The sequence below is a fragment of the Hermetia illucens genome, chromosome 3 (genome assembly GCF_905115235.1).
Source record: "Hermetia illucens chromosome 3, iHerIll2.2.curated.20191125, whole genome shotgun sequence".
NCBI classification, from domain to species: Eukaryota; Metazoa; Arthropoda; class Insecta; order Diptera; family Stratiomyidae; genus Hermetia; species Hermetia illucens.
In genome coordinates this window covers 107490457-107509066 of record NC_051851.1, presented here as the reverse complement: position 1 = coordinate 107509066, position 18610 = coordinate 107490457, and the positions used below count along the sequence as shown (strand labels likewise).

At 43.5% G+C, this 18610-nt stretch overlaps 1 long non-coding RNA gene across 1 annotated transcript; it reads right to left on the bottom strand.

The window, feature by feature from the left end:
• Positions 1-2452: 2452 nt before the first annotated feature.
• Positions 2453-4038, bottom strand: LOC119652211. Its single transcript, XR_005249519.1, has 3 exons — positions 3875-4038; positions 3365-3599; positions 2453-3237 (listed from the first exon to the last, which is right to left on the bottom strand). It is a non-coding gene; the product is annotated as an uncharacterized LOC119652211 (long non-coding RNA).
• Between the last annotated feature and the right edge of the window lie 14572 nt (positions 4039-18610).

The window sequence follows — 18610 nt, the reverse complement described above, 5'->3', positions numbered from 1 at the left end:
TGGAAATTGAGGCTTAGGAACACTTGCTTCCGGGAAAAAAAAAGGCGTGAAACCTAAAACTAGAAATCTGAAGACAAGTGTACGTGGGGCCTAGCCGGGAACAATATTGAGAATCTATTGATTCTCTATCCGACACCACCAAACCAAGTTGTGAGCCGGAATAGGCTATCTTCCACATGATTCAGGAAACCTGTAAATAATAAATTATGCCTGAATCCAGGAAATGTTGGGCCCCACGTTGGGCGCCATTTGTAATGATAAGAGTGGAGATAGGAGATCAAGTCGATCATCCTGAGTGGCCGATAACGACCTAGAGGGCAGAGCTATCTCAAAAAGCTAAACAAATTGGCAAAATTGACCGTGAAGGTCTGCCCACAAAGATTGAAGCTCTATCAAAGCTCTCGGTCGACACGTTCTTGCACGCCTCTGTGCTAGCCAGGCTCGGGAATGTGGGGGGGTCCTTTGAGCGCTTTGATCCCTCACGCTTCATTACTTAAAACAACGTGCCTTTTCCGATGCGTGGGTCCGCACCGGATTTTAAATTCGATTTTAAGTAGGATTTCGCGACGGCCTATCGAATGAAAACCAGAACGTGAGCTAAATTGGAAAATAAAAAAAAAAACTGGCTCGACCGCGCGCGTGGAGCCGTAAGTCTCCGGAACCGAGTGCCGCGATCAAGGAGGGGAAGATCCACGACGGATCACCGTCTCGATTGCCGTCTCTTCCGCCTCAGATCTTGTACGAGGCGCGGCCTGTGAGGTTCCCGCCCTTCCTCGACATCCTCCGGCCAGTTATTCGATTAGAGGATGTCCCTTTCATATAGGAACTCCGCGGGAGTAAGGAGGAACTAAGGGGAGGAAGTCCTCAAACTACTTCAGATTATTCCATCATTATTTACTTGTTCAGCTTCAATACATAGTAAGACAAAAATTAAAATAAAAATAACTAAAATGTAACACTTAAAAGAAAAGAATCAAATAAAATAAAAATCATAAAATAAAAATTATAAAAAGAAATAGAAGAAGAAAAGAAAATAAACGAATAACTTACTCTGATGTCACTCCGAGCTCAGATTGATGCTTCTATAATAGTATCTATATTTTTTTATAAAATTCAAAATATTAATAATAACACAATATATAGTCCTTAGAAAAGAACTAGCGTTAATTCACTTCCTCTCTATAATTTCGTAATTCACCTTTTATGTGTTTTTCTTTTTCTGTTTATACACAGCGCGGGAATTCCGACACTTTACTTCGGCAGCTAAATATTAACTTAATCATCCGACACTTCAATTATCTGTCTTTTTAATTGTTTCTCTCCTCTTTGCCCTAAATCACTATGCATTTAAGACTTGCCAACGATTGAACAATTTTTAACGATTTGAACTTATCCACGGAATCTTTGTTTACGATGCCCTTGCGTTAGGGCTTAGCACGATATGGTTTTCGTTTTCTTAGGATTCAATTCTTTTCCTTTGCTCGCGAAAAATCTTCACACCTCCGGATCTTCTTCTCTTCTCCCAGACTTTCTCTCCTCTTTCTTTAAATCTCCCTTTATCAAAATGGAATTCCGTTCCTCTTCCTCGATTCTCTAGCCAAAACCCGCTGCTTCTTTTTCCTCTGTCTTCCACTCAACCTCCAAAACCAATCTCTCCTTTTATCAAACTCAATTCCGTTCCTCCTCCTCGATTCTCTAGCCCAAAAACTCTTCCACCCAGCAACATTCTCGCTGTGCTTTGTTCGTGCACCGCTTCTATTCCCGCTACATAGCCTTTCTCACTCGGCAATGTTGCGGCAACATGCGCATGCGCCTGCAGATGCGGCAAATCATTCGCCTCCTGTAAGGATCAATTCGCTCGAATGCATTGAATAATGTGTAATCTGCGGCGAACATTAAGGCAATTGCACACTATTAAATGCATTGTTTAAGCAAATTAATTAAGAAAGAGCCGAATGAAATTCCGCTCCCGTCGCGCAGCCGCGGTCACTACAATTGTATATGAACATGTGTGTTAAGAGTACTATTGTTCATAAGCTTACTAAACGACGCCGGTTAAATGTTATGATACCCTTTAAAAGCTTTTTCCCGACCATGCCATTGAAATTGAAAGTCATGACGATTTCCCTTCCAAAAAGCTCCGTAACGTTTTTATATCCTATCGGGCCCTATGATCTGTTTGATTGTAGATTCTTCTTTGATTCTTTTTAGGGAAATTTTCACACTAGAAAACATATGTGGTTACATACAAAGTAATCTTTATTTTCTCCCACAGTTTTCTCCAATTACGAAAGCTCTTTCTTGCTTTCAACATAATCGGAAATCTTCAAAAATATTCTTCTGGTGTTTGATTTTTCTACACATTTCCTCCGTGATGGACAAATTTTTATTTTTATTTTTATGTCGGAATGGACTTCCAGCGTTAGAAAGTAACTACATATGTATTATATATATTATATTAATTAATTAATTTTTCTTCCCATATTAATATCTCCGTTAGAAAAGCCAATTCCGAACGCTCATTTTTTATTTATTAATTAATTAATTATAAAGGTTTAAAAATCGAATTCTCACAAGGCGGGAACGAAAATGCGGTGATTGGGTGACACTTCATATGACGTTACTGGGCAAGTAGTTTAAACCGAGTAGAGTAGTTTGAATCGAACGAGTTAGGTTTCTTCAGTATTTACATTGCCCTTAAGTGTGTAACTTTCTATCACCCCTAGTATCTCATATTCACTTTTTATTAAACGCCGCGATTGCCATTTACCAACAATAGATGATGATAGTTCAAAGCTTTACAATTTTCAACTCACCGTTCACTGCGAATTTTTTGGTTCTATATACGTATAATTTTCCACTGCACGACTTGGGTAAACAAATTGAGCCCGAATGAATTCAACTATTTTCAGAAACTTCTAAATTACCCATATCTCTGAAACATAATATTTGCCGAAACAAATTCAAGCGTAATTACATCGTACATTACTATCACTTCAATTTTGCATTTGCTTGGTAATGTTAACAGAATTTGGTAAAATTTCCATTAAACAGCAAAGCTCTTTTTCTGTTCTATTCTTGATGAATTGCAAAAAAAGGATGCGGCATAACTTGTACTTGCCGAAGGGTAGGGTTATTCTGCCACCTAAGATGCGGCAAATGTTTCGGGGGCAACTATAAAAACAGTGCACCTATTACAGAGAAAGACGAGGAAGAAGTCGAAAGCGCTTAGCTTGCCTAATGAAAAATAAAAAAAAAATATTACTTTTGTTTTATCTGTAAAAAATGGAAATAAGATTTTTCAAAAATATATAATATATAAAAATATCATTATTACAAACAAATGAACAAAATATTTATTTACTTGAATGATCTCCCACGAAAAAGTCAGCCCGTTAATGGTTGATTAATAGTTGAAAAGTACCAATAAATAATAAATCATACAATACATTCCCAAAGGATTTCTGATTGCATCTTGATTGCATCTTTTATACTTGTTCCACGATTTTTGATAACATTTTTTTGGTTTACATAGATGATTTTAAGTTAAAAGGTGTGTAATTGACACAATTTCAGTAACAAAGGGTGGTGTTTGACGGCTGAAAAGTAATATATAATATATAATAAATTATATAATGAATCAAACTTTCATTTGGTTCATATAAATAAATTATTATATTTTTAGCTGTAAATTTTAGTACACACACAAAGGGCATCATCTTCGTCAAACCCTATTGACAAAACAAAGATGGAAACAGCAAGCGAAACCAAAGACAAGGGGACTTAAATAAAATCTAGTAAGGTCTTGTCTTATGAAAAGTTCTAACATAATTCTTCCCGTCCTACAAAGGTTAAAATAAATGAGAATACTTACATACATTCTAGGCTATTATAAAATTCGGGGAATCTATATATCGCCAGAGAGTCTTCGAGTTCATTCAACTTTAATAGTAACAAAGACAAACTCCACTTCTTTTATATTCTGCATCGCCTAAGGCTGGTCGACTTAGGCTTTACCACTTACCACATTTTTCAGCCAGTTAACTCCCACGTTATTTGCCGTCTGATTTTAAATTCTCTGGAAACTTTCGAAATTGTGAATTCAGACAACAGAAACTTTGTCTTTCTTACAAAAACCTGTTTTATTTAAGTGTTTCGTGGTCATGTTTATCAGAATGACTTCCAAACGGCATAATGTGTCTTTATACATATTTATGGAGCTAAACGCATATGACAACTAACAACTAACTATATAACCATGTATACGAAGTGATTATAGATAGTGAAGGTAATTGAACTTTAACTTCAAATAGATTAATGGTTCAGATAGTGTGGTACGTACTTGGATAAATTTTTTTTGCTTTCATGTTTCAGACTTTCCCGAAAGAAAAAGATAAGCAATGCATATTTACACTATTTCATGCAGTTTTCTTAAGATTTGTAACTTCACAACTCTGTTTATCAATAATAATTAACACACAAAAGAATGTACATGCAATTTGAATTTGGTTACCAAATCATGGTTCTCAAAAAAGATTTTCGAGTTGCGTAGATAATCTAACTTAATTTGCATGTAGGAACGGTCATCTTACTCGACTACTTCGATCCTGTCTATATATAATATATTTACATAATGGCATATTTAAGCTTCATTTTTGAAGATTTTCGATCAAACAAATTTCAAGGTAATATCTAACCAGACTGTCTGCACACACAATTTGGTGATAGTATGCAGCTAATGGCATAATTTCTTTCTTTTGAATCCATGTAAAAGGCGGGCATCAGCCTCGATGGTCATTTACCTCCATTGACACGACGCTACTGTGTCAGCGCGAAAGATGATAAAAGGGAGCGTCTTTCCACCTGTTGGCACTTTCGGTCACGCTGCTCTCAGGGCAGAGGTGAGGCAGCGTCTGATGAGTTGCCTCTGCCCTGGACCAAACCGTCAGTCAAATTTTTGATTTTTTCGATTAGAAAATAAGGAAAAAGAATAATAAAAACAGTGAAATACATTTTTGTATATATATATATATTCAATATAAGATCCATGTCTCTGTAGTGTAGGACCTCCGCGTCATTGGCTGAAGTGTTTGCGACAATCGGGATGTAGCAATACATTTTCGCATGGTCGCACACACTTTGCGTTAAAACGCATCATCGCTGTGATGCGGGCCTTTGGATGTTGCCTTCAGCCCATCCTTAGGTTGGTCGCCCCTCGGTCCGGTTGGGCGGCTTCGAAAAGTACTAATCCAGACCTTTCATTTGATACAAAACATGGCTATATTCAGCGAAAAAAAATTTATACATCCCCCCCCCCCTAATTGGGGGACCCCCTTAATCTCAACGTAGAAGGACATCACTCACTGCATGTCTGGGCGTTCACAGTTCCCACCTTTTCACCAAATTTCGAATCAATCGGTATAGCCGTTTCTGAGAAAACGGCGTGTGACAGGCAGACAGACATTTAAATACTTGGTGGTGATGATAGACGGAGCACTTAATTTTAAGCAGAGCAGAGCAGGTTTTAGGCAATACACATAAACTTAGTACGGTTTACAGAAGAATAGCCTTAAGGGTGCCGATTGATATCCTGGCAACCGGAATGATGGACACCAGGTTCATCTCTCCCTTATCTCAGGTGAAAAAAGCTGAAAGAGAGACATCCATAAGCAGATAGCAACAGCGATGGGACCAATCAGAAAAGGTTTCTTGGACTTACAGGCTGATCCCTTCCATCGGGGAGTGGCTGGAGAGAAATCTCACCCAGTTTCTCACCGGCCATGGAGGATATCGTGAATACCTGTACAGGTTTAATTTGGACATCTCACCTAATTGTCCAAACTGCGACGGGGTCCCAGAGCACCCAGCGCACATTTTCTTCCAGTGTCCTAGGTTCGTGGAAGAAAGGAGGAACCTAGAGGAAACTCTAGGTGAAGTGCTATCGCACTTTAAAAAGTTCACGGACCCTCTTCCCGCAGAACCGAACCGAGGAGGGACCAACCCGCCCCCCCCCCCACAGCGATGATGCGTTTTAACACAAAATGTGTGCGACCATGCGAAAATTTATTGCTGCATCCCGATTATCGGAAACACTGTGGTGGTTCTATACTACAGAAACGGACTATAGTACAGTTGCAGGGATCACCGCTTTTTGCATCTCCATGTATAGTGCAGCCCTTAGATCAAGCGTGGGACTACTTCGATATTTGTAGTCTCCAAATCTGCTTCATATCATTCGTCAAGGGGTCGTAGTTTCGGATTTTTTCGTGCTACTACATTGATTATGAACCAAGCTCGTTCTTTCTTCAGAAGCAAAACTAGATCGGGTCTATTGTGATTAACACTGTCGTCGGTAGCAATAGTGCGATCCCACAGTAGTTTGACCCGATCATTTTCCAAGATTCTCTGCTGAGTATACTTATAATAAGGATGGTAGGTTACCACTAAGTTATATTTCAACGTATGGAGGATGGAGTTATGACGATCTCTCGCTGCTGAGTATAGATGATAGCTGTGGAAATAATTCTTGGCTCTAACACCGGAGAGTGCTTCGTCTTCAATGAAAGAAACCACAATTTGGTACACATTTAACACTTTTCATTAACTTTTAAAAAAACCCGATAATTTCATTAACCTACTCCTCTACTGACTCACTCTGTAACTACTCTGCTACTTACTCTGCAACTCCTCTGCTACTCACTCTGCAACTCCTCTTTTAACTCACTCTGCAACTTCTCTGCTACTCCAACTACTAACTCACTCGACTAAGTCAATCGATTTACTCCGTTAACTTCATTGATTTATTCTCAACTACTCCTCTGCAACTCCAACACTACTCACTCCTCTGCAAACTGTCAATTACTCCATTGATTTACTCTCAATTACTCCTCTGCAACTCCAACACTACTCACTCCTCTGCAAATTCTCCATTACTCCGTTGATTTCCACCTCGCTGTGACTTAAGTAGCTTCAGTCGCCAAAACCACTTACAACAGCACGGAACTTGCACAATGGTCCAGGTCAAGTTTTGTTTGTTGCTTCTTAATACAGCAGCAAATACAGTCAGCCGATGGACGATGTCGTCAGAATATACTCAGTTGCAAACATCACCGGTATTATGGTGTAGTTATCAACCTACCAGCAGAGAAACCGTCCAAAATACTAGCGGCGGGCAGAGTGAAGATCTTCTTTTTCTTCAGCCTTTGTCCCGTTCACAAGCGGGGTCGGCTCGTCGTGATGGGTTTCGCCATTTGGCTCTATTGAATGCCTGATCTGGGTGCAATCTCGAGGCTTTCAAATCCCCATCCAGCGTATTAAGCCACCGTTGCTTAGGTCTGCCTTTTGGTCGTTTACCATCGACTTCGATGTTCAGACCAATCTTTGCAAGTGAATTCTCGTTTGCACGAATTGCGTGACCATACCATCGAAGACGCCTCTCTCGCAACTTTTCCACGATTGGTGCAACCCCATAACGATCGCGGAAATCCTCATTTCGGATGTGATCTAAACGTGTGACGCCACTAGTCCAACGTAGCATCTTCGTCTCCATTACCGCGAGACGCCGTTCATTGTCTTTTATGGTCGGCCAACACTCAGAACCATAGAGAGCGACTGGACGGACAACATTGCGGTAAATTTTAGATTTGAGACATTCGTTGATACGCCGATCACAAAGGACACCAGTTGTGGAACGCCACTTCATCCAGGTTGCGTTAATGCGTGAAGCAATTTCATAACGCAGTTCTCCATTGGCTGATATCGTTGACCCGAGGTATTTAAATCGCTCAGTTCTGGGCAGATCACTGCCGCTGACAGTGATTGTGTCTGTTTCATGAGGATCGGTCGTCAAAAATTCAGTTTTGTTTAAATTCAATCTGAGACCATGTTGCATGAGGCGACCATTCCATTTTTGAACAAGTTGCTCGAGATCATTTTTGCTATCAGATGCTAGGAAAACATCATCTGCATAAAGCAGTGTGTAGGGCGCTGGACGTTGGATATCCCGTGTGACGGTGTCCATAACAAGGACAAAGAGGAGTGGTGAGAGGGCACTTCCTTGATGAACTCCAACAGAGACACGAAGCGGTTTTGATACACCCGCCATACTTCGAACTTTACTTTTCGGATCGTGGTAGAGCAATTGAACCCAGCGCACGAGTTCTTCTGGCACGAAGTGTTGTCGTAAAGCATACCAGATGAGTTCGTGTGGTACACGGTCAAACGCTTTTTCTAGATCCAGAAACGCAATGTAAAGAGGGCGATGCTTCTCACGGTGTTTCTCCATGAGTAACCGCGCAGCGTGTATTGCATCAGTAGTTCCGCAGTTCTTGACAAATCCGGCTTGATTCACGGTTATTTCAACGATTTCACGAATACGGTTGTCAAGAATGCGTTCAAAAATCTTCATGTTATGGGAAAGTAACCGGATCGGACGGTAATTTGAACATTCTGCTGGGCTACCTTTCTTTTTAAGGTTTTGTGTGAAACAAAACCTTATTAGAATCGAGACGGTGTCTGTCTGTCCGTCTGTCCGTCTGTCTGTCTGTCTGTCTGTCTGTCTGTCTGTCTGTCTGTCTGTCACACCCGATTTATTCGGAAACGACTGGACCAATTGTCACGAAAATTGGTGAGAGTATGTAATCTGGTGATCCCTTTACATGCAGTAAGTGGCGCCATCTTGTGTTAAGTTTAAGGGGGGGCTCCCCATACATATGAATGGAGGCTGCAAATTTTTTTTTCACAGAATGTAGCCATGTAGGGTATCAAATGAAAGGTCTCAATTAGTACTTTTCGAATCTGGTTCAATATTTGATATTAGATGAAACATAGGGGAGTGAGGGTTGAAAATATGACCCACAAAAAGTGTAACAGGTCTCGTTCTCAGAACCTATCCAACCGAAAAATCTGAAAAAAATCACAGTGGTGCATCTCTGCGAAATCTAGGCCCCAAAATATATCCGGTTCCGATATCTGCACAAATAAAGTTAATAATAGTATATTTCCACATTTTAGAAATTTACCCGGCACCCCCCCTTATGTTCATCCCAGAAATACAAAATTTGGCATGCGTATAACAAAGAATATGGTGCACAACTCGGTCAAGTTTGAAAAAAATCCAACCATTATTAACAAAGTTATAGGGGGTGAAACTTTACAATTTGTTGTGAATTTCGTGCACTCTACAACCTGCATGACGTCATCATCACATATCAATTCGTTAATACCACAACGAAATGAGTTCTTATGAATTGGGTCGCAGAGAATTATTTTGTTTTAGTTTTTTAGTTATTTGTCAGCCAGACATGTGTGTATGTAGGTATATAATAGATGCGTGCTAATGAACTTTGCGGGTAGTGCCTAATTCAAATAGATATAAGAAGTAAATCGGAAATATGGGTACGATCAATTTATTTACGTGCATATATGTGTACATTATTCGGTAATTGGCAGTTTGTTTGTTTAGGGTGAGCGTGATATCTATGGCTGTAATATGTACGTATGTCTCGTAGTTTGGAAAAATATGAAGGATTATGTTGGATTTGTAGCTATATACGGACAGAAAAATGTGCGTTGAAGTTTCTCACATAAGATGAACACAAAACCTTTATACCCGAAGCGCGAGCTTCCGGTATTCCGACTTTTTTCATATTGGAACAGTGGTACTTTCTTGCCAGTCAGATGGTGTTCTTCCTTCCTGAATAACCCGATTAAAGAATTCACTGAGCCACAATGTTGGGTCCCAGCTCTTCGCTTTCCAGAGCTCAGATGCGATGTCGTCAGGTCCTGTTGCTTTCCCCGATTTCATTTGTTTTATTGCCTCCTCGACTTCAGTTGCGCTGACTGGTGGAACTGCTCCAAATGTCGGCAATGATTGTGGAAGTGGAGGATGAGCAAATTCTTTAGTTGAAATCTGCTCGAAGTATTCTCGCCATCTATCTGTTGCGGCTCGACGGTTGATAAGCAAAGTACCGTTCTTGTCATTAACACAACAGAAGTGTTCGATATCCTGTGTGCGTTCATCACGGCTTTTAGCAAGTCGATACAGATCTCTCTCGCCATCCCGAGTGTCCAGTTTATCGTAGAGTTTTTGAAATGGTTCGCTTGGGTGACAGCGACCGCTTTCTTTGCTTCCCGGTTGGCATTTTATCGTCGAGAAATTTGTGGTAGAGGCGTTTCTTTTCACGGACCTTCATTTCAACATCATCATTCCAAAGCCAAGTATCTCGGTTGATGTACCGCTTACCCGGCTTGGTGACCCCGAGGGTTACAGAGGCCGCTTTGTGGATCGGATCTTTCATTTGGTTCCATGATTCTTCCACATTCGTAATGGTTGGCAATCGTATGAGTGAGACCGTTTCTTCGTTCTTCTCACCAAATCGCCACCATTTAATGCGCCGCGGGCCAGTGCGTTCCTCACACCGTTTTATCGGTGGCTTAATTCGCAGGACAGCAATCAACGGCCGATGTTGAGGTGCGATGGTCTCATAGGGAACGACTTTGCAATCAGTGACAGTGGTAAAATGTTGGCGTCTTATGAGAATATAGTCGATTTGCATTTTATTGTTCCCACTATAAAATGTGGGAAGATGAGACAATCGTTTGATGAACCATGTATTCATAAGTACAAGGTCATGGGTGTCCGCAAAATCGATTATACGCTCGCCACCTTCATTGCGCGCTCCGAATCCCTTTCCCCCCTGGCACCTGTTACCGTCTGCCTTTTCACCCACATGACCATTAAGGTCGCCGGCAATGATTATGTAATCGTCAGCAGGCACGTGACAAGTCTTTTCATCGAGAAGTTGCCAGAAGGCATCTTTCTCGGCATCAGGTCGGCCTGTCTGTGGTGCATACGCGGTGAAGATAGTGGGCAGAGTGAAGATAGGCTAGGTCAAATGTCGGCTCAGTAGCGAGTGGACATGAGGAAATGCTTCAGATGCCTCGACTTTGGGCACATAGCCGCAGCATGCACCAGCGCCCACGCAGATGTTATATGCTGGATGGTCTCCTCTTCATAGTTGCATAACTTACACCTGAAGTTGGTGATTGAGGAGTTGTGAAGAATGTACTGGTTATAATTTTTTGTTGGAGCGAAGCATCCTGAATTGAAGTTAGGAATGCTTCGGTCTCATAGAAAAGTACACCATTAGTCAACCATTTGTTGGAGGCTTCGATGTCAATGCCTGACAACAACAAATTTTCAATATGACCTTCGTGAGTGGGTTTCTCTTTCCATATGTTGATCTTCTGTTGGACTGAAGTAACATTCGACATGAGATCCCATTCTCTGCTTTTCAAGTTCAAAGGAGATAATTTATTATCTGCCATGAAGGTAGCCTGATGTATTTAGCTAGAGACTTGTTTCTCAAAGAAAAACTCACGTAGGGAATACACTAGATTGTAGTGCAATGTTTTCAAATCAAGTACCCGCCCTCCTCCCTGATGACGTGGGATAGTGTTCCTCATTTCGGCGGCTCTATTGTGTATGTTGTTGTTTGCAAGAACTACCCTTACCCGTCTATTGACAGATTCTAAATCTGTATTACTCCACTGTATCACACTGTACTTTATATAGAAGGACGGGAATGGCGAAGATGTTGATTGTCATGATTTTATTTTTCCCGTACAGCTCAGTTTTCAGAACCAGATCCAGACGCCGTTCGAATTCCCCCAGCAACTTGCAATATACTAAGGTATTGGTACACGTCGTCCGAATCCATACCCTCAATTCAGATGTTATTTTGGCTGTATCCTTCGTTGACGGTGTGTTTGCCCAGAACCGACATCTCTACTGAACTGGATGGTGATGTCCAGCAAGGGGCAAAGTTGGTTCTCGTCTTACAATGCAATTTGATGTCGCCAGTATACATCAAATGACTGAATGCATATTCCGACAATATGCTATGTTTGACTTGAAACCCGTATCTGCTTTCATGCAAAAGATGGGATAGTGGATTCAAAGCCAAAAAAAAACCACAGTGGGCTTAGAGAGTCGCCTTGGAAAATGCCACACCTGATTGGTATCTCTCCTGATGTTTGTGAGAATACCGATAGCTTCGTGCTGTTCTAAGGAGAAGAACGACATTCTCGCTCGCATGAACGCATAAGGTGTGGGAGCCACGCTGCTTCTAAATTGCAACAGCTTGGTTCGCTCCAAACACTTCTCCAGAAAATGGATGGATTGATAAAACTTGGCTATGGGAAAGACACCCGGAAATCTAACTAAATATGGAGGACGAGAAGAGTAGTTTTTACGTTGTAGGGCTTCGGAAACCCAGAGCCGGCGGTTTTAGGAGTGGATCAACGGGCTGCTGGGCGTCGATATCCAGCGACCGTCGTGCCTTAGTAGTAGGAAACTTGGCTACTTTGGCATCTAATGCTACAAGAGATCTTAGTGGAATATAAATGAGATCTACACCGGATCCTTTTCGAAAAAGCTCAAAACTTGGGAGGTCATCACTGAAGGCAACTTTACCTCTAGGCAGGCAATTGAGATTCGTCGAAGGACTCGGAGAGGAACTTGGAGAGTCTGCGAACTGACATAACTATCGATGCTGTAAAATGCGATCGGGGAAGGCAGAAATTGCAGCAGCGTTTCTTTCATTGGGGGAATGTATAAATGAACTCTGGGAGTTCATTAAAGAAAGGCGTAATAGTCACCAAAATATCAGGGCTCTGATAGAAGGTATTAAGTTGTCCTATATTAGGGCAGTGGAGGAGAAAAACGCCCAACCTCCTTGTTCCAAAGTTACACGGGAGACGCAGGTGACGCCACCTCACCGTAAGATAGTTAAGCCCATGAGTGTTTTATATAGGTACCTGTCGTGGAGACTTAATCCTACGGTCCTCTTCAGACACGGATTGATTTTGTGATCACAATCAGAGCCCCGCTGAGACAAGCAACAACGGTACCAGTCTATACCAAGTGCATGGCTTAGCATTCATACTGGTGGATGCAAGAAGTACCTAAATCTCTACCGAACTAAGGAGTACGGCACCCGTGTTGAAACGCAACACCACGCCGAGGCCCGAAGGTCTCTTCTTGCTTGAGCACAACCCACAACCACCATGAAACTCCCACTAGGGGAGCCAACCGCAAACAACCGAGCTGTACTCACATACAACGGGAGTTCACCCGAAGTATGAGAGTCCAGGGGCTATCCCGGTTCCCATGGTACCAGTGTACCCCTGGTAAGGTTTTGTGACCAATTTGCCACTTTTGATGAGTTTCCGTGCAGACTGGGGTCAGATCGCCCTAAATAGGCCTTTGGAGCATTCGCCTACTGCATCACGGCCGGCAAACCAAAGTGAGTACAGCGTCTCCTGGTGCCACCACTATGGAGGTTCTCCTCGGCCACTTGGTTTTGGTTTGGCCGACAGGGTTGCCACCCCGTCTTCCTCACCGCCACCTCTGAGCACCTCAACGTAAGATAGGTGAGCACGCGGGCAAACGGAGTAGGGATGGCATAAGTGAATCCCTTGGTGTCCAACAAGCGGCCAAGAAGATACGCCGATATCGTTCGGAAAGTCGATCCGGAACTGATAGACCTGGGTGGCAATATGAGTCATATCAGGCGTACGTAAAAGGGGCATCTGTTTCTGGAACTAGAATATAGCGGACTGCTTCCGCGGCCAGGTGGAGGAGGTGCTAGGTTAGCAATCAGACGTGAAAGCTCGGAAGAAACAAATAGTGATCGAGTGCAAAGACCTAGACGAGGTCATATCACCAGAGGATATCTGTGCTGCGCTAAGGGAACAATTGAACCTTAGCGACCTAGAAGACAGTGTCATCCAGAGATGAAGGGGGCACATGGAGGTACTCAGACCGCTATTATTAGCTTGCCAGTGGAATCAGGGATTAAACTGATTACCGCGGGCTCGCTTTCGGTCACTTTGCAGCAGCATGTACTAGCGAGTACGATAAGTCGAGAAGGTGGAGGAAGCGGAGTGAAGAGGCCCACCTTATCAGACTGCACTGGAGATGCACGATGCATGTTGTGCAAAGGGAGAATGAGAGTAGATGACCGGCACGTTGCAGGTGGTGGCAGGTGCCCGGCATATAGGAAGGAGCTGAATCGTAAGGCTAAATAATGTTGGTACAAATCAACCTTAACCATTGCGAGGCAATTCAAGACCATACCGAAATTACGTTAGTGCTACGTGGGTGAAAGACTTATCGGAAGACGGCTTGGTGTTAGACGCTAGCCACAAAATCATTCCTGCGATTTCAACGTGTGGTCTTTAGACTGGGGAAGTCGAGTAACGAATTCCAGGAGCCAAATCCAGCTTGAAACCTTCGCAGAGCTGGACATCGTACTCGCTAACGTTGGATGCGTGCCCACTTTCCGAGGCAGAGGGCTCGGCTCAATCATCGATCTAACCTACCTCAGTACCTCGTTGGCGAGGGGGATGGTCTGACGGTGAGTGAGCACTATGCCCACAGTGACCATCAGACCATCTTTCTCGACATCAGGAACAGGGAAGGCGACAGTCTAGTGAGCATCAAAAGCGGAAAAAACCAAGATAGCTGGGTGGTTCACTGCAGCTTTCGAGGAAGAGACATTCCTGGCCGCTTTAGAAGGAGGTTACGACCCGAAAGGAACGGTGCTGGAAAAAGTAAGCCAGTTACGTCAACGGATAACTGAGGCCTGCGACTCTACAGTGCCGCGACACAAGTTCCATTACAGTAGGAAACCAAACTACTAGTGGGACCAAGAAATCGAGCTATTGAAAGCATCGTGTTTACGAGCGAATAGGCTTAGCTAAAGGACCAGAGGGAAGCCAGAACATCAGCAGGCGGAGAAAGAATAACACGATTTTCGAAGAAGCCTTAAGAATATAGCCTTCGGGAAAGTAAGAGAAATTGCTACAAGTAGTTGTGCCTTGAAGCGAATACGAACCCGTGGGGCCTGAGGATCACCCCAGGTGGCGTGGCTGCGACTCATGTTCAAAATAATCGCAATCCTTTTCCCACAACAAGAAGAAAGCGGACTTCATCCAATGTTTCAACAGGTTGTCGTCGCAATCCCCAGGGAAACCGAGGAGGAACTACAGAAACTATATGTGAGCGAATTGGAGACAATAAGTCTCCGGTATTGGACGGGATTCCGAACAAAGCCCTGAAGTTGGCTGCTAAAATTAGGCCCGCATGTTTCATAAGTGCATTTGAGTCATGCATGTTTGAAGGAGTGTTTCCCGCTCAGTGCAAGAGGTAGAGGTTGGTTCTGCTACCGAGGCCCCAGAAACCACCTGGCGCCCTATCTGTCTTTTAGAGGGTGATATACAACAGGCTGCTTCCGTTCGTCGAGCGAGACGGTGGTCTTTCGGAGCAGCAGTATGGTTTTCGTAGAGCGTGGTTCACGGTTGATGCCATTGCAACGGTCGTGGACCTGGCCCGGGAGACATCGGCCGCTGGTAAGTGCTGCGCGGTGGTGACGCTGGATGTCAGGAATGCTGGGGTTAGATTAAGGGCACCCTAGTTAAATTGGGTGTCCCTGGTTACTTAGCTCGGATAATTGTAAGTTACCTTTCGGAGAGACTTCTTTGGTACGAGACCGAAGGAATATATTGTGCCAGCAGGTGTTCACCAAAACTCCGTACTAGGGCCCCTGTTGTGGACCACAATTTCTGACGGAGTGCTCGGCCTTCCCGTGCCAAGGGAGGCAACATTAATTGGTTTTGCAGAGGACCTGAGAGTAGTAGTAGTAGTTGCGAAACACCACCAGGACGTGGAACTGTATGCAAGTAAAACCATTCATGCTATCAAAGCAAGGCTCCAAATGGTGAAATTAGACCTGGCGGAAGATAAGACGGAGGCGGTCCTTATTAACGGTCGCTAAAAAACAACACTGTCAAAATCCGTGTTGGTAATCACGAGGTCGTTTCAAAATCGGTCATTAAATACGTGGAGGACTATGCTCGTGAAAAGGCAGCAAAGGCTAGTTCATTTCTAGCAAAGATTATACCAAATATTGGAGGGGCGAAATCTAGTCGCCGGCTGCTTATCGCAGGGGTGGTGAAATCCATCCTGCTATTCGCGGCTCCTGTCTAGGCGTACGAACTGAATAATACAGCGAACCAGAGAAGGGCAAGTTAGGCATACCGGCCAATCGCGCTGAGGGTGTGCAGTATATACAGAACAGTATCAGGTGAGGTAGTGTGTGTCATCGCGGAAATGATTCCCTTGGATCTCCTGGCACACCTTCTCTCTCGGAGAAGGACGGTGGGAGGGCCGAACTGACTGCGGGCTTGCTAAAGGCCACTAGGAAGGAGCTGTACAGGAGGTGGCAGCAACGTGGATAATTCCGAAAAGGACCGCCGGACCCATACACTGATCCCGTGTATCAAGAGATGGATCGAGCGCAAGCATACAGAGTTGGACTACCACGTAACGCAGTTTCTTACGGGACACCGTGGAAACAGGAGGTATTTGCATCGCTTCAGATTGGATGAGTCTCCAGACTGTCCCGAATTTTATGTTCCACTGTCCGAGATTCGCGAATGAACGAAGGAGGGTAAACGACGCCCTCAATGCAATTATCAGACCCCATAATTTCGTGGAGGAGATACTGAGGTCCACAGCAAACTGGAGTGCGATAAGCGGAACAGTAACAGCGATACAAGAGAACCTGAAGGAACTGGTTCAAGCTCGGAAACGCGACGGACCCGTGACTTAGTTGCGCTGGTGTAAACCAGGGCCCTCCCTGCGAAGTAATACTTCACGATCGCCCCGAGAATATGGGCGGAGGAGTGGGGATAGTCTTAGTGGGTGAGAATCCCACACATTGCTGCTAGCTGACGCACCAGACTCTTTTTAAGATTTCCACCTCCACTCACAAAAATATATCTATATATATATCGGAATATATTATAGTTCATCGTCCAAAAACGAATCAGAAAGTGAGAGACTGTGAGATCGTCCGCACTCTTTCCCCAGTAGAGGCATGGGCACTATAAGCCTATAACTTCAAAATTATTTCGAATTTCGATTGGAAATTTTCAAAGCTGATGATACAGAATATTACTAACATGTAAGAAAAGAACTAGGTATTGTTCCTTATATGGTTTTTTTATTTTCATCAGTGCTAGTACCTACTTAATTAGTCTGTCTTAGACTACCCCTACTTATACGATAAGGTCCCACTCTACTAATTACTATGAAATTGTTTTTCATTTTTCCCATCCTTCCCATTTTTTGCCCAATTTTATACTACTTGCTGCATACCTCTTTTGCCAAGGTCGTTGTCCAGTTTCCTTCATCCTGATTTAAGCTTACCTACCTCCGTTACGGTATGTCCTCTTCCACCATGTGCCTTGCTACCATTGACTTGGTGTTTCGAGAGTCGTCGCTTTTTCGTTTGGTGGACCCTCTTATGTGTTCCTCGGATCTTGTGGTCACTAGCCTTTTACTCTGCCCAATATACACTTTTTCACATTCTGGGCAGCTGACCTTATAAATTTTCTCATCTCACTGATCTCTTCTCTTTAAAGTTTTGTGTGAAACAAAATCTTGCTAGAATCGATTCGGTGTCTGTATGTCCGTCTGTCCGTTTTTTTTTAAGGAGATGGAAATCTTCAATAGACTCTGGCCTGGGTACGCCAGAGTGTGGGATTTTTACCCACTCACCACCCTGGCTATGAGCAGCTTGCAAGTATGCCGCGGTCCTCCTATGCTCGGTATGATCCTTTCGGGAGCCATACTCGTGGTGGATGCTTTTTTGCAAGTATGCCCTACGTGCTGCTTAAAATTGAGTTTTCCGTCTATCATCACCCCAAGTATTTGATGGTCGGCTTGGAAGTGATGATTCGATTCCCGATTCCAATGCAGGCGTAATTTCTTTTGCGGCGCTTAGTGATGAGGACCGCTTCCGTTTTTTCCTCTGCGAGTGCCAGCCCAGCACTCTCTAAACAAGCCTTAACAACACTGATTGCTTCGCTTAAGTACAACTCAGCATCCTTGAGATGCTTTGCGACCACAATCAGTGCTATATCATCGGCATAACACACCACTGTGGCCTCCTCCGGAACCGGAAGGTTAAGTACATCATTATACATGATGTTCCACAGTAGTGGGCCCAATACAAAGCCCTTTAGGACACCCGCGGAGACAACATACTTTTTACGTCCATCATCGGTATTATACCAGAGTGTCCACTCTTGCAAGTAGCTATCGATAATAGCGGCGACGTAGGTGGAAACACCAATCGTCGCCAGAGACTTTCGTATAAGGTTCCAATTGGCCGAGTTGAATGCATTCCACAGGGTCACCACCACACAATATTTGCTGGTACAACCCCTTCCTTGAATTGCATTTTCGGCCAAGCTAGTAACCATTTTGATGTCATCAGTGGTTGATCTGGTTTTACAAAAACCAACTCCCCACCCCCCTCCTTTGGCTCTCGACGACTGGGAGTAATCTATTATAAATAACCCGCTCCAACATTTTCCCCATAGTGTCTAGAAGACACATGGGTCTATAGTAGAACGGTTTCCCTGTAGGTTTGGCAGCCTTAGGCAACAGCACCAACTTCTTTCGCTTCCACGGTGCTGGAAAGATACCCTCGGATATGCACGTTTCGAAGAGTTCCGTGAACATATCCGGTCTACATTT